We start from the raw sequence: 13,730 nt of genomic DNA, 5'->3' as shown, positions 1-13,730 counted from the left end.
AGCAGCCACACGTCTCGGTCAGGCGGGAGCCTCGGAGACACGATGCACACTAGCCCCAGGGTTCTCTGCTCCTTTTGAGGAAGAGCGTGCCCCCTTCCACCCCAGATCCTGCCCGCCTCAGGGTGGGGAGCCCAAAACCCTGGGCAGCCAGGTCCTTCCCACAGATGGTGGCGCCCACTCCGCCCCCTACCTCCTGGGCTGAGCTGCGAGGTGGCACCCACTCCCGGCTCTGCTTAGAGTTATTTATGGCTCCGAGGTGCGTGTTTGTTTAAAATCTGCTGCAGAATTCATCCTCTCTGCCACTTACTCTGCTATTATCAGCCATCGCAAAAGTGCCGAAGAGAGAGTCATAAAGGGCCGAGATTTACGGGGCAGCAAGAACACGGGAACGAACGAGAGGAAATTAAATCCTTTGCCTGCAAGGTTATTTACGAGCGGGGCTGACATGCACTGCCACGCGGGTGGTCCTGGACCCCGACCTCGGCCCTCAGACGCTGCTCTCCCTGCAGGGGACAGCCCTCCTCCCAGCCCCGGCCAGCTCTGGTGGGACCATCTCAGGACCAGACATGGGGGCTGCCTCCCACCTGCTGTGTGACCTCAGGCACGTCCCTGCCCTCTCTGAGCCTCAATTTACCTGTCTGCACTGAAGAGGGGAGTGGACAGATGGGATCCTCCGTGGGCCCCTCCCTCTGCTGCTGGGCTGGGGTGGGCCCCACATCTCGGGGCAGAGGACGGGTCCCACAGCCTTTCCTGCCCTTTATGGGGCCCTCCCTTCATCTCCACGGTCCCCCTGCCCTGTGTTCCAGGGAGTGGGCCGAGTGGTGGGATCCGGGCGGCCGAGCAGCATCTCCCAAGACCAGGAAGGGCTGGATCTGATTCCCTCAGGCCTCGGCGGGAAAGCCCCAGAGCGAGGAGGGTAACAGGAAGTGCCAGGCGCGGCCGGGAGTCCGGCTCCTACTGGGCCAGAAAAGGCCGCCATTCCAGGACAAACTCTTCAAACCACAGTGGCCACAGCCCCTTGGGTGGCCCCTGTGAGGGGCACTGGCAGGGGGCTCACTGGGCCAAGGCCTTGGCCTGGCGTGAAGAGTGCCCTGGGCAGGGTGGGGCCCAGGACAAGCCACCCAGGAGGTCCCCTGGCCTCCTGGGAAGACAAGGCGGGCATCGAGCCTCGTCCATTCCTGCTGCTTGGAGAAAGGGCCCGGCCACAGGACGGGCAGCAGCCCAGGGCCACCTGCGGGGATAGCAGGCCCTGCTGGGGTCTGAGAGGGGCTGCCACAGCTGAAGCCAGGACCCCAGGCTTCCCCCGGCCCCACTCAGCCAAGGCAGGCTCTGAGGCCAGCGGGTGGCCCCCACTGTCACCAAGGACACACCTGGCCCCGGTCACCAGGGACAGGTGTGCAGTCACAGTCCCCCATGGTTGGGACTCAGGCCCAGGAAGGAGGGTCCCTGCCTGAGATGGGGTCTCACAGAGCCCCTACCCTTCCCAGGCGGGGGCTGAGTCCCTCAGGGCCCCTGTCCCTGTCCCTCTGGCCACTTGTGCCTCCCATTCCCTGGGGGGTGGACAAGCCAGGGCCCTCCTCCCACCCCTGCAGCTGCCCAGACCCCCTACCACAGAGCCCAGACACCCCACACTTGCTCCCCTGGGCCTCTCTGGGCTGAGAGTAAACCCCAAACAGAAACGAGAAATGGGGGTGCTTAGAAATGGCGGCCTTGCCAGGAAACAGGATCCCAAGACTGAGGGTTCTCCCCACAGCCAGAGACACCCCCTCGCCTCCCACTGCCCGCTGTTCGTGGCCTAAACGAGGGGTCCTCCCTACAGAAAAGGACAGACTTGTTTGGCTCTGCCTCTCAGACGGCCCACCTTGAGCTCAGAAAACCTGCATAGAGACACGGGCAGAGCTTCCCTAGGGCCATGCGGCACCCAGCGCCTTCCTCCCAGGGCCCCGGGGTCCTGGCTTTAGGAGGGTCATGGCCCCGCTCCGCAGGCTTAGACCGCAAGTCAGGAGCATGGCTGGCCACTGTCGGGGCTGAACAGTGACAACCCCACACAGCCGCTGGGCAGACCCCCACCCAGGGCTTGAAGGCCCCAGCGTCCTTGTATGACACCCGTGTGGGGCCACTGGGACACCTGAAGGAGTCACCACCTTGTCCTCCTATGTCCAGGGGAGGAGCTGGAGAAATGGCCCTCGTGTGATCCAGCTCGAGAAGCCCTGGGAAGCCAGCCGCCATCGGCTGTCCCACATTTGGTGTCCACCAACAGCTACACGTGGTCATGGAGAAACGGAGCTCACGGCTGGTGCTCACACCCGCCCACACGCACTCACACGCACTCACACCAGTGCTCACACTTGCATGCCGGGAGGCCCCTGCATCCCGCTCCCCCCTCAGGAAGGAAAGAAGACCCTGGCAGGAGGGCAGCTCTCAGGGCAGCTCCCACGGAAGCCCCGGCTCCCTGCTGCCCCACCGCACCGGGAAACCCGGTGTCTGTGCCCTGGGTGGGCCCATCGGGCTCCCAGGCCACGCCCCCAGCCGGAGGTCTCGCCTCCGCGGGGTCTGCACCTGTCAGACCCTGGAGCGCTCTGAGCCTGGCGAAGTGTCACCTTCATCTCAGGGGACTCCAAGCTTCCTTGTAAGAGAGGCTGCCGCCAGCGGGGAACTGGGTGTTCTGTTCTGTGTGGGTCCCACTTCGCTAAAACAGAACACCGGGGAAAGCAGTTGCCCACAAAGCTTCATGGGGCTTCCGATGCGCGGGTGCTTCTGAGAAAGTGAGAATTTGATTTTACAATTAAAGCCACATGGAGACTGATCCTGACCTGGGAAAGGGCATTTGTCTTGCAAACAGCTTGTGGGCACCATCGCTGCCCCCCACTCCCACCCCAGCTGCACGGGGACTGCAAAATGTCATCCTCGTGCTCTAGGATGCAGCGGAAGCAGCTGGGAGAGCTGGCCCCACCCTGCCTCCAAGTCCAGCTGAGGCTCTTCCGCCTACAGGAAGCCCCCTTGGGCTGCACTGCCCCCAGCTCTGCTCCTGTTGACTCAGAGCCCTCACTTCCCCAATCTCCTTGCTTGCCAGGGTCCCTGAGGCCCTGGCTTTGATGCCACAACCCAGGTTCCTGGTCACAGCACTGGCATCCACACACAAGACCAGGGCCCAGGGACCCAGGCTCAGGGATAGGAGGAGGAGGCAGAGCAGAGAGGGTGCAGACACCTGCAGCCGCCTCTCTGACCGTGACGCCTGACTCCATCCCAGCACCCCTGCTTGGGCCCAGGACCCCCAAGCCCCACCTGCCCAGAGCCCATCTCCCCTGTCCCCACGCCAGGGCCACTGGGGGCTCTAGTCACAGGCCCGCTTTGTGGTTCCCCAACTGCCCCTGCATCCTAGCCACCCACCCCAGGGCCAAGGAGGCAGAAAGCTGGCCTTGCCCCCCCCCACCTCACTCATCCCCCCAGCAGCCCCAGCCAGACCAGAAACAAGATGCCAAAATTGGGAAGGGGGCAGACAGGACGGGGGTGCCCTGGGAGGACTCGGAGGAGGGGGCACTCCGGCCAAGGCTGAAATTTTAAAGGGGAAGTAGCGAGATGAGGCCCACAGTGATGGTCATCCAAGGGCAGGACCTCGGGGGTAGGTGACCTTGGAAATACTTTGCAGAGGGTGCTGAGCCTCAGCGTCCCTACACAGACTGCACACTTCCCCGAGGGCTCCACGGGACCCTTCCAGAAGGTTCCGGCTTCCTGACCTCACACACTCACACCAGGGCAAAGCCTGGCCTCGCCCCTCAGGAGGGGTGGGGTGGTGGCCCTCCAACCAAGGACGCCTGAAGCGAGAGAGGCACTAAGTCAGGGGCAAGGGGCCTGGTCCCACCCCTGCTCAGCCCACAGGTGAGGCCCTTCCCGCCCTGGGCCTCAGTTTCCCAAAGTGGACCAAGGCCGGACGTCTAAGAGCACCTGTAGCCGAGGCCCTGAGATGGTGACCGGCTCGTCACCGGCCGTAAAACCGTGGCCAGCTCGCTCAGAGCCATTGGCCGAATGAGCCCTTTCCCCCACCTCATTCTCGTTTTCTCACCGGGGTAATTGAAAAATCAATCTGTTGCAGAGTTTCTGTGCAAACCACAAATACAATTATTTCCAATCACACAAGGAATGAGCCCGGAGTGACTGCAGCTGCTCCACCGCGAGCCCCCGGCCGCAGCCCGCAGGGGCCCGAGAAGGGGAGCCCCCCGCAGACGGCCGCGCAGGCAGCCGGCCACTGGGGACCCCTCGTCCGACACCCGCTCCGGGGTTAATCGAGCCTTCCCTCCCGTGACTCCGCCTGCTGGGGCGGGGGCGGGGGCGGGGGCGGGGCCCACCCTCGTGTGTGATGGAGCTCGATGAGCGGCACAGAAAGCTAGTTAACTGTAGGCGTAGTTACCATGGCCATGCCATGCCTGTCATAAAATATGTCTTCTGTTGGAACGTAATACATTCGTATCAACTCGGCCTCACGAGTCCCGATGCATACCTGGGCTGTGGGCTGGCCTCTGCCATCAGATTCATTTGGCTTTTATGAGTTCTCTCGATTTCGCCCAAGGGACAGAAGGCATAAAGCAGGGAGAGGGCCACCAGTCCTGCCGAGCACCAGACAGGCCAAGGCCAGGCCACCAGCCCCGGACTGGATGCCACCGGCCCCAGCCTGCCCAGCCATGCACACAGTCCAGCCACCCACCCCACCTGGCCCTGTCACCTGTGCCTGCCCCACGGCCTAGGGGACCCAATCACCCCAGCTGCAGCCAAACACAGCTGCCCAGACTCCCTGTGGGGCGGGGCTGCACCTCCGTCCTCAGGCTGGCTCCCCAAGGTGGGGGCCAAGTGGCTAAGCTGTGACAGCCACCCACCCTGAGCTGGCACATGACCGTGGAACTGGTCCCCTCCTCCCAAGGTGACAGTGGTGGGAGGCAGGAAGCTGGGCTCCCAGAGTCCCAGCCAGGGTCCCCTCTCCCCTTGAGTGTCAGGGTCCCCAAGACAGAGGGAGAAGGCAGGCCCTCAGAACAGGGGGCTCCTCAAAGCCTTCACCTGCCTGAGCCCTCTTCTGCCGCTCCCCGGGCAGCTCCCTCAGGCCAGCATCAGGGAGGCGCTGAGACCTGCCCCACTGCCTGCAACCCCGAACCTCACACTTGCAGGGGTGGAACCGCTCCCAGTGTCCTCTCCACTTCCCAAGGGCAAACAGCAAGCGACCAGTAAGGGCACCAGCCAAGTGGGACCGACCGTGTCCCTGGCTCAGCAACACCCTCCTCCAGCTGGCCCCCAGGGGTGCCGTCTTCCCCTCTGGCCTTGGGCCCCTCACCACCACGGGGCTTGGCATCGGCACAGCCCTGTGTGGGGGCCACCAAAACCTCTGTCCTCACCGGGTGGGAAAGGACCCCTCCCCACAGAGGGTCAGCAACCCCCGCATCTGCCAAGGCCTCTCTCACCCCCTTCCCCCAGGGGGCTCACGCCCAACGCAGCGACCACACCCCCGGCCACTGTCCACTTTGTGCATCGTTCCTGCTGAGGGACTGCCCAGCACGCCTCCGTAAGATGAAGTCCTTTACATGCCTTGTCCAGTGTGGGGCCACCGGCCACTGTGCTGCTGAGCACAGGACATGGGCTGTTCCAACTGCAGAACTGGGGTTGTACATTTTTATTTTATTTAATAGCTTTATGGAGGTACACTCATACAGAATAACTACGTACTTAAAGTGGACAATTTGATTGTCACTATGGAGGACAGTATGGAAGGTCCTTCAAAAACTAAAAATAGACTTCCATATGATCCAGCAGTCCCACTTCTGGGCATATACCCAGAGAAGACTATAATTCAAAAGGACACATACAGTGGGGAGGGTATAGCTCAAAGCAGGAGAGCACATGCTTAGCATACACGAGGTCCTGGGTTCAATCCCCAGTACCTCTCCCCAAAAAAAGTAAATAAATAAACCTAATTACCTCCCTCCCCCCCCAAAATAACCTTAAAAAAAGACACATGCACTCCAATGTTCATAGCAGCACTATTTACAATAGCCAAGACATGGGAACAACCCAAATGTCCATCAACAGAGGATTGGATAAAGAAGTTGTGGTATACTTATACAATGGAATACTACTCAGCCATAAAAAAGAATAAAATAATGCCATCTGCAGCAACATGGATGGACCTGGAGATTGTCATTCTAAGTAAGCCAGAAAGAAAAAGGAAAATGTCATATGATATCGTTTATACATGGAATCTGAAAAAAAAGGACAAAAATGAACTCATCTACAAAACAGAAACAGACTCAGAGACATAGAGAACAAATTTATGGTTACTAGGGGTAAAGGGGGTGGGAAGGGATAAATTTGGAGTTCAAAATTTGCACCTCTTGGGGAGTCATGGAAATGTTAGCTACCTTGATTGTGGTGCTGGTTTCTAGGGCTATAAGGTTTTAAAAAAATAAGAAGTAAAAAAAATTAAGCGAACAATCTGAGAGGAATACACAGCAAATCCATCCAGGCTTAGTGCAGACAGCACCTTGGGGACCCTCTGCCATCACCCTCTTGTCCTCATTCCCCAGCCCCCGGCCCCTGGCAGCTCTCCACATTCTGTCATTATGGCTTCATTTGCATTTTCTAGAATTTTATATACCTTCCTCACGGACTCAGAACTTACATTTTATCCTTTTTTAAAAATATTCTACTAACTTATTATTTTATTTTGACAGGGGTAGGGGAGGTAACTAGGTTTATTTATTTTTAGAAGAGGTGCTGGGGATTGAACCCAGGACATCATGCATGCTAAGCGTGTGCTCTACCACTAGGGCTATACCCTCCTCTCCCTTACATTTTATCTTTTGTCCAGTTTCTTTCACTCTCTAAGTTAACAATCATCCCAGCAAGCTGTTTCTGGCCAACGAGTCCACGCTGGGATGCGCCGCAGCTGACTTGTCCACTCGGCTGTTGATGGACATCTGGTCCGTGTCCAGTTTGGGGCTGTAACAAATCGGCCCTGCAGACCCGTGCACAACTCTGTGTGGATGTGCATTCACTCTCTTGCAGCAGAATGGCTGGAAGGTGTGGCCGGTGTCCGCTTCATGGTTTCAGAAACTGCCAGATTGTTCCCTGAGTTTCCTGTACCATTTTACCTTCCCTCCAGCAGTTCTGAGCCATCCAGCTCCTCCGCACCCTCGCAGACATGGTGCACTCAGTCTTTTTCACGTCAGCGTTCCGGTAGGTGTGGGGCGACGCCTCGCGTGGCCTTAACCTCCGTTTCTGTAACAACTAGCAAGGTTGAGCGTCTTCATGTGCTGATTTGCTATCTGACCGTCATTATTGGTTCATGGTGGTATTTTTCCATGAAGCATTTGGTCAGATTCCTCAGTGAAGCCACCTGGGTCTGGAATTTTCATTGTAAGAAGCTTTAAGTTTTAATTTAAGTACAAACTTAATTTTTTAAATAGATGTAAGGCTAGCAGGCTCATTCGTCCTGCTTTGGCAGTGTGTGTCTCTCAAGGAATTTGTCCCTTTCCTTTGCGCAGTTTAATTGATCGGTCTAAAGTTGTTCCTAGCGTTTCCTCATCCTTTTAAAATCAGCGAGATGGGTTCTGATGACGCCTCTTTCATGCCTGACGTTTTCCTCGTGCTCAGCCTCGCTAGAGTTTATCGTTTTTGTTGATTATCTCAAAGAACCAGCTTTCGTTTCATTGATTCTTGTCTATCGTTTTTCTGTTGACTCTTTCATCGATTGTCACTCTGGCCTTTATTACTGCCTTTCTTCTTACTTCGGGTTTCATTTGCTCCCGTTTTTCTAGTTCTTAAGGTGGCCACTGAGGTCATTGATTCGAAATCTTTTTTCCTTTCTAATATAGGCATCTGATGCTATAAATGTCCCCATAAGGAGCGATTTAGCTAAATCCACACATTTTCTGTGGGATTTGCTGTTTTCATTTTGATTCGGTTCAAAATACTTTCTAATTTTCCTTTTGATTTCTTCTTTGACCCATGAGTTACTAAGAAATGTGTTAGTTTCCAAATCTGGGGGATTTTCCAGAAATCTTCCATTTCTAATTTAATTCCACTATGGTCAAATAACATACTTTCATGGCTTGGAGCCCTGTTTCAGCTGAATCTGACCTTCTGAGTCTTTGACAGACTTACTGATTTTCTGCGGACTTGTTGTAACAATTGCTCAAAGAGAAGTATTAACGTTCTGGTTTAGTTGTGGACTTTCTAATTCTCCTTGCGGTGCTGATAGTTTTTGTTTCACGTATTTTGAAGCCCTGTTATTTGGTGCATACGCATTTAGGATTATTACCTTCTCTTCCTGAACTGACCCTTGAATTGTCATGAAACACGTTTCTTCCACCCCGGCGATATTCCATGCCCTGGAATCTGTTTTGTCTTGTATTAACAGAGCCACTCTGGAGGTCTTTCCGTTAGTGTTAGCATAGTGCATATTTTGAATTCTTTTACTTTTAGCTTATTTGTGTCTTTATATTTAAAGTGTGTTTCTTATAAACAGCATATAACTGGATCTTGCTTTTCTACTCAGTTTGAGCATCAGTCTCTCCCCTTTGGCTACTTAGACCATTTACATTTAATGCACTATTGGTAGATTTAAGTTCATTATCTTTTATTTATTTTATTTATACATTTCAGAATTTGGGGGGGGTAATTTTTTTAATTTAGGATTTTTTTTTTAATCTTTAATGGAGGTACTGGGGATTGAACCTAGGACCTTATGGCTATGCTAGGCACACACTCTACCACTGAGCTCTACTGCCCCCCATTATTTATTTTCCATTTGTCCTGTCTGTTTTTCTCCTTTTCCTCTTTTCCTGTCTTCTCTTGGATTAATTCAATGTGTTTTTCCAATTTTATTTTATCTTTTTGTTAGCTATGGCTCTCTCGCAGTTTATCGATTGCTGTAAGGTTTATGGCACACATCTTTACTTTATCACAGTCCACCTTCAAGCCCCGCCGTGCACAGTGTGATATTCCAGGAGGACATTCCCACTTCTTCCCCCTAAGCTTTGTGCTGCTGTCTCCATGCATTTTGCTTATACATATGTTATAAACTTCACACAACATTATCATTTTTGTTTAAACAATTATCTGTTAAATGTGTTTGAATAATAATAATAATAAATCCTATGTATTTACCTGTAAAAGTACTAGTTCCAGCACTTTCTATTTCTGTATGTCGATCCGTGTGTCTACCTGGCACCATGTTCCTCTGCCTGAAGGAACATCCTTTAACATTTTTCATAGTACAGGTCTTCTGGTGAGAAGTTCTTTCAGCTTTTGTGTGTTTGCAGAAGTATTTATTTCACCTTTCTGTTTGAAAGCTATTTTTTACTGCATATAGAATTCTACACGGATAGATTTCTTTTTTTGTTCGTTTGTTTGTTTTTGAGGGCATTAAAGATGTCGCCCTACCTTCCACCTTGACTCTCCCACAAGAAGTCTGATGTCATCCTTACGTGGTGTCTCCAATATGAATCTTCTCCTTTACCTTCTGGCTGCTTTTAAGATTTTGCCTTTATCACTAGTTTTGAGAAATGTGATCAAGATGTGCTTTTGGTGTCTTTTTCTCATATTCCTTGCTTTGGGGCTTCCTTGAGGTTCTTGGATTTGTGAGCTTATAATTTTCATCATATGTGGGAAACATTTGGCCATTATCTCTCCCAGTATTTTTTCTGTCCCCACCTCCCTCCTTTCCTTCCAGCTAAACATTAGGCCACTTGAAATTTTCCTGGAAATGATACTCTGTTCATTTTTAAATTACTGTTCTTCTGTGTTTCATTTCAGATCACTTCTACAGCTATGTCTTCAAGTTTGCTGATCATTTCTTCTGCATAATCTAATCCACCATTAATCATATATGCTGCTTTTTCATTTCAAGCATTGGCGTTTTCATCTCTAGAAGTTTAATTGGGGTCTTTTTTTTACATCTTCCATGTCTCTGCTTACCTTTTTGAACATATGGAATCCAGTTGTAATAACTGCTTTAATGCTTTTGTCTGCTAATTCTAACATCTGTGGCAATTCTGGTTTGGTTTTGGTGATTTATCTCCTCATTACACACTGTCTTCCAGCTTCTTTGCATGCTGACAAATTTTTTATTGAATTCCAGACATTGTGAATTTTATCTGGTCGGATGTCAGGTTCTTGTGCTTTTTCTGGGATGCAGTTAAGTTACCTGGCAAGAGTCTGATCCTTGGGGTACTGCTTTAGAGAGTTTTTAGGCAGGATGGGAGCAGTGCTCTGCTGTGGGCTGGCGATCCCACGACTGAAGCAGGACTCCAGGAGGATGAGGACCAAGGCCCAGGGGTCCTGAGGTTCCCCAGACTGACTGAGAAACAGGCACTATCCCTGGGCACTGGGCCCCGTTGTTCCTAATTCTCTCCCCACTGCAGGCAGCTCCCTAACTCCCATGTGCTCCTCAGTCTTCAGCTAAATCAGCTGAGTCCAGAAAGGGCCACTCTCTTCTCTCCAGAGTGCCAGCTCACATTCACATCTCTGCAGTCCCCCTCCTCAACCCCATTGCTCACTTCAGGGAGCCCTGGGGCTCTGCCTTCTTCCCTTCTCCCAGCTCCAAGGCAGTAAGCTGGGCTGGTCATAGGGCATCGCGCCTCCCACCGTGCTCCACAGCCTGATGTCCCCTGCTGTGAGAGTGGACTTTTCTTATATTTTTGTCCACTTCATTCTTATGGCATGTGGAGGGTGAATCTGGTCCCTAGTGCCCCATCTCGGCTAGAACATGTTCCATTTTGTTTCATTGTAGTTGATATAAATAGTCATGAGTGGCCAGGACCCACCAAACTAGGTGGCAAAGCTCAAAACTGTGGGCTCTGTGGGGACAGGAGCCTGGCTTGTCGGACTCCCCGTGGTCACCACTGGCACTGGCACAGCCAGGATGCCCAAGAATGTCTGCTGAGTAAACAGCTGGCAGGACGCACATGATGAGTGTGAACCCCGGGCCTGGAGGGAGGACAAGAGAGGACCAGGAAGACTGTCCCCGAAGGCCCTACTCAGCACGTGCATCCTGGGGTCCTCGTGCCTCGCTCTCCTCCATCAGGGGAATTCCCTGCCTGTCCTGGGTCCCCTCGGCACCTGCAGTCAAGGAGCTTCTGCCATTCAGCACCCCAGATCTTCTCACTGCCCCCCCCGAGAGACCACTCCCTCCCAGTGCCCCCCTAGCCTCCCAGAGTCCCCACCCCAGCATCCCTCAGACGACAGGATCCAGGGCTCCCACACTTTAAATCCGGACCACGGAGACTCAGCCTGGCAGCACTCCTCCCCTCTATGACTGAGGAAGACAGACCTCAACAGAGCAGGATGTCCCAGCTCAAAAATGAGTGAAGGATCGAATAGACATTTCTCCAGTGATGATCTACAAATGGCTGATAAGCACATGAAAAGAAGCTCCACATCACCAGCCGTCAGGAGATGTGACTCAAAACCACAGCGAGACACCACCTCATGCCCACTAGAACGGCCACTATCAGAAAAAAACAGAAAATACAAGTGCCGTCAAGGCTGAGGCATTGGAGCCCTTGTGCGTGGTGAGGGGGTGTAAAATGGCACGGCCACTGGGGAAAGCAGTCTGACATTTCCTCTGAAGGTTAATCATAGAATTACCACGTCCACTCCTGGGTACCTACTCAAAAGATTTGAAAGCAGGGGCTTGAGCCAGGATTTGCACACCCACGCTCACAGCAGCAGCACTCGCAACAGCCACAAGGCGGAAGCGCTCCAAGTGCCCACGGACAGATAAGCTGATCAACGGAGCGCGGTGCATCCGTAAAACAGAACAGTATCCAGTCATGATAAGGAATGAAATCCTGGCACCTGCCCCAGCTCAGATGCACCTTGAAGCCCTCGTGCGGAATGAGGTCAGCCAGTCACGAAAGGACAAAGCCTGTATGAGTCCACTCAGACGCAGTACTGAGAGTGGTCCAACCCATGGAGACAGGAAGCAGACTGGTGGGTGCCGGGGCTGGGGGAGGGGGTGGGAAGTTAGTGTTTGATGGGGCAGAGTTGCTGAAGTGATGAAGAGTGTGGGGTGTAGGTGGCGGGGGCGGGTACACAGCACGTGACTGTGCTTAAGGCCCCTGAATAATTGTACTCTCAACACGATCGCGATGAGGGCTTGTATATTCCACCATCATCTCTTAAAAGGAGGGAGGTGCCTACAGGGTGCCATCTCTGGCCGTGCGGGGTCTCGGAGAGTCAGAGGCGCAGCAACGCTGGGTGTCAGAGGGCCATCGAGAGGGTGGGGTTGACACTCTCAGACTCTGGCGCGTTGACATGGAAGACGTGGGACCCTTGCACCTTTAGATGAAGTCCACTCAGCTCTGCCTAAGGACACGCGTCTTCCCAGAAGCATACATTCAGCAGACCGAGCAGGAAATGCAGCTGCCCGTGTCTAAGAGCACCCTGAGCCCCGGATTTAGAGGAGAGGCAGCCACTGTGCCTGTGGGGGTGGGGGACGCCGGGAGAGCACCCAGTCCAGCACCATCCCCACCACAATTGGCTTTGGCAGGTTTCACGGCTTTTTACAAAAAGACAAGCCAGGCTCAGAGTTCCCTACACTCAGTCTGTTTCTCGTCACTTCCCCCTTCCCCAGCTTCCGGCCTCTGGCCCTGCCTCAGTTTCCCGCCTGCACCAAAGAGGGTGGTTTTGTCCCCTGGGGACCCCTCAGCTCTGACCCGCAGGAACCCTCTCCCACGCCTCCCAGACCGACCCCCCCTCTTCCCTGTGTCAAGCTGAAGCTGCCCAGGCGGACCAGCCCCAGGCTCCCCGCCGGCTGCCCAGAACTCTGCCAAGGCGTCGACTCACACGAACACACACACAGACAAACACACAAGACACACACACCCACCAGCAAGCTCAGGCATCCAAGTGCTTCTTGCAGAAAGAAACAGCATTCATGCCCCCCACACCCCCCACCTCCTTGCCTCCCTTGGAGGGGCTGCTCTGGAGTCCTACAGGGCCCAGCCCCTATAAGCCAGCAGCGTGGTATGCAGACACACCAGGGGGCTGCAGCCCACTTCCCAAAGCTGATGAGCACGAATGCCTCGGCCCCAGGGGGCTGCTGGGATTAAGTCTGAAATTGAATGCATGGAGCTGGCGTCTGGAGCTCCTGCCTGGGCTCAGTGACCCCAGCAGCTCCGAGAAGCCTCTCCTCGGAGTCCCTGCCCCACCTGGCCAGTCCCAGTGGCCTTGAGGGCGCCTGACTGCACCCCTGCACACTGGCAGCTCAGTGGACAGGGCACAGCTGGGTCCCTGAGCCAGCCTGGAGTCAGACGGGCAGGGCGGGTGTCAACGAGGATTTCACGTGCATCACACGCACAGGGACACACGCCCTCCTGACACTGCGCAGACAGGGCTCACACACAAGGCGTGGGCACCCTTCTGTCTCAGCGCAGCCCCTTAGGCTGGCTTGTCGCCCCTCCGCCTCCCCCATCCTGGACCCTGCCCTCACCCAGGTAACACTGTTTACCCCTCCACGTTTCCCTGTGTATCCATCTCCACCGCACTGTGTTTAAACACATCCATGCAGTGTTGACATTTATAAACAGATTTCAGATCAAAGCCCAGATGTCTGGCTTTCCTGAAATGCTGGAAGCTCCAGCTCCAGGAAGCAGCGCACTCTGCACCGCCCCAGCTGGGGCCCGCAGCCCTGCCCGCACTGTCTCCCCCGCCCCAGCCCCATAGCCCCAGCCCGGAGACCAGGG

This window comes from Vicugna pacos, chromosome 6 (assembly GCF_048564905.1).
Source record: "Vicugna pacos chromosome 6, VicPac4, whole genome shotgun sequence".
Classification (NCBI taxonomy): Eukaryota; Metazoa; Chordata; class Mammalia; order Artiodactyla; family Camelidae; genus Vicugna; species Vicugna pacos.
Note: the sequence above shows the minus strand (reverse complement) of the source record.